The following is a 2,556-nucleotide window of genomic DNA, read 5'->3' as shown; positions in this document are numbered from 1 at the left end:
TCCAGAGCAAGTAAAAGGCTGCTTATTATTAGTGTGAATTTCCACAAAAATAAACAACTTCCTGAATTGTACACTTGCTACAAAATAAACACTCATAGTTGTGCGCTCATGACATTATGGATAAAAGGAAGAGGTCCCACCGAGATTTGAACTCGGATCGCTGGATTCAAAGTCCAGAGTGCTAACCATTACACCATGGGACCAACCGCGCACATTGACACGGCATATTGGTATTTATACGCACATGCGTCTCATCAGCATCACATTCAAAATGTTAGACTATTTCGTTTATGATTACAATCAGTAGCTCTCCAGTTGTACCTTACCAAAACGACACGCTACAAAGTTAGACAACAACCCCGCGTTCCGTCATTGCTAGTTAGTTGACCAAAGCTAACCTAGCTAACTGTGATAGCTCAGGAAACTCGCTGTCAAAGCGGCGTCCGCGCGTGAAAGCAGCGGCAGCTAGCTCCTTATTGGCATGTAAATATACAGACAGTCGACCACGTCCGACTCACCCAGACGATCGATATAATCAAGACACAACTGGGAAACCCTGTCAATTATTTTCAGTAATGTAGTCTGCTAGCTAGCTACTCGTTGTCCGAGTCGTCTTCGTAGAGTAGTGGCTTCGTTTTCAAAATAAAAGTTGCCTCAGGGTTCATTTGACTACTTCCGTTTATGATTTGCTGTTTTATTTTATGAGTATGTGAACTACAGTGCAGTGCAGCTACATTGACAAGACACGAATGCTACTTTTTTCCGAGTTCCCATAGACAAACGTATTGGCTGCTTGGGTTGGATTTGAATGTGCTTCATGTTCATGTGAATGAGGAACAAAACACCAAAGACTTCAGGAAATAGGTGTCTTTGAGCAAGGCACTGTCTTAGTGAAGCTGCAAAATGGCCAAAAGATTTGTTTGTTTTTTGGGGTTCCAGAGCACCTGATAATTAACCAGATTAATATTTATTTTTAAGCCCCTGGCTGGTTTGTAAATTCTCAACCCAACTCTACTCTCAACATTTGGTCCAATTGACTGGGTAGAGGGATTTAATGAGTTAAGCACCTATGCAATGGCAGGCTTTGTTTTTTTTAGTTTATTTTTTCTGTGTTTCTTGGAACTGGCTCAACCAGTTACATAGAAGAACATTTACTCCCAAGCACTCAGGAATTTATGGCAGACTACTTCTGTGCAAGTTGGAAACAATCCTACGCTGTAAAGTTTAGTTCTGTTGTCTTGTTATAGCACAGGCACCCATGTGTACAGTAATGGGTAATGAGTGGTCTTCCATCCTTCTCCCAGAAGAGGGTACTAGAGGAACTCTGATAGACTGCACTAGTCCTCTTAACAGCAGTCAGATCTCCATATTGCAGCTGCAGGCGAGCATCCGGAGCGAAACAGCAGAACCAGTGTGAAGTTTAACATTTCTCTGTCTGTGAATAAAAATCACATTCTGTCCCACTAGAGAGGTGCATCTTGTGACAACTGAAATGCCTGCTTTCAATAAGTCTTGTTATTTTTGTGCTTTAAAAAGAGTAAGAACTGTAGGACTCCAGGAACCGCTTCCACCCCCTCCTGTTATCTTCTGAAGAATTACAAAAATAAAAATAACCTTTGGTCTTTCAAGTAAATATTTGAAGATGACAAAGGAATCCCAACAATGCTCAAGATTTGTTACAATACAAAACTTTGAAGACAAGAATGATCTGTTTGTTTGAGTAACTCTGGTGACGTCACACTACTAGTACGTGTTTTATTTACTTTAACAGTACATACAATGGCATGGAGGACACTGCTGTCCTGGATGTGATATTCTGGTAATGTTTACCAGAAGGCAAAGGACTGCAAAGTTTATGTCTAGAAATAGTTTGGTCCTGCATGATTTCATTGTCCTCCTTCAAGCATCTCCTGCGGTAAATGTCCTAGAGGGCTGCTCGTTCATTGCCTGTGTGAAACTATGCTGTTTACATCACCTGCTGTATAGATTTACAGTCCAGCGGCGGTGCAGCTTGGACACCACACGGTGATGCAGCTGCTGCGGTAACTCTCAGTCCAGCACATGTAGAAGGATGTTTGAATTTCCATGTTTACATCACCCCGTAATACTGATCCAAAGTTCACTTGAAACTGCTGACTCTCTCTCTCTCTACGTTAGGCATATTGATCTGGATGTTTCCTCCACATCTCTGTTACTTCCTGAAGCCCACCATCATCCCCCTCCCCTCATCCTGTCTCCATATTAAAGGCCTCTGCTTTCGAGGCAACCTTGTCACCGACATTGGCCGTACCCACAAACCAGGTCAGTGAAAGATATCATGAAAAAAAGTAAAGTGTTTACATACCAACGCACCTGTGTTTACCAGCAGTTGCCTGCAGATTTGTTATCATATGTCACCATATTTTTTTTAACCAATACTGACATGTTTAATGTGTGTTTGAGATCTAATGTTATGTATAAAACCTATGATTACTTACTTTGCACGTATGTTTGGATTTTATGGATTTCCTACTATTGAGTAAATGGTATTTCAGAAATCAGCCAGGAGCTGAAAGG

The 2,556-nt window shown here is 41.4% G+C and overlaps 1 non-coding gene across 1 annotated transcript; it reads right to left on the bottom strand.

Annotated features, from left to right (window-relative positions):
* Positions 1-131: 131 nt before the first annotated feature.
* trnaq-uug (transfer RNA glutamine (anticodon UUG)) lies at positions 132-203 on the bottom strand. Its single transcript has one exon. It is a non-coding gene; the product is annotated as a tRNA-Gln (tRNA).
* Between the last annotated feature and the right edge of the window lie 2,353 nt (positions 204-2,556).

This window comes from Embiotoca jacksoni, unplaced genomic scaffold (genome assembly GCF_022577435.1).
Source record: "Embiotoca jacksoni isolate LCO1_2020_lvr unplaced genomic scaffold, fEmbJac1.0.p SCAF_1, whole genome shotgun sequence".
Taxonomy (NCBI): Eukaryota; Metazoa; Chordata; class Actinopteri; family Embiotocidae; genus Embiotoca; species Embiotoca jacksoni.
This window is presented reverse-complemented; position numbering and strand designations above follow the sequence as displayed.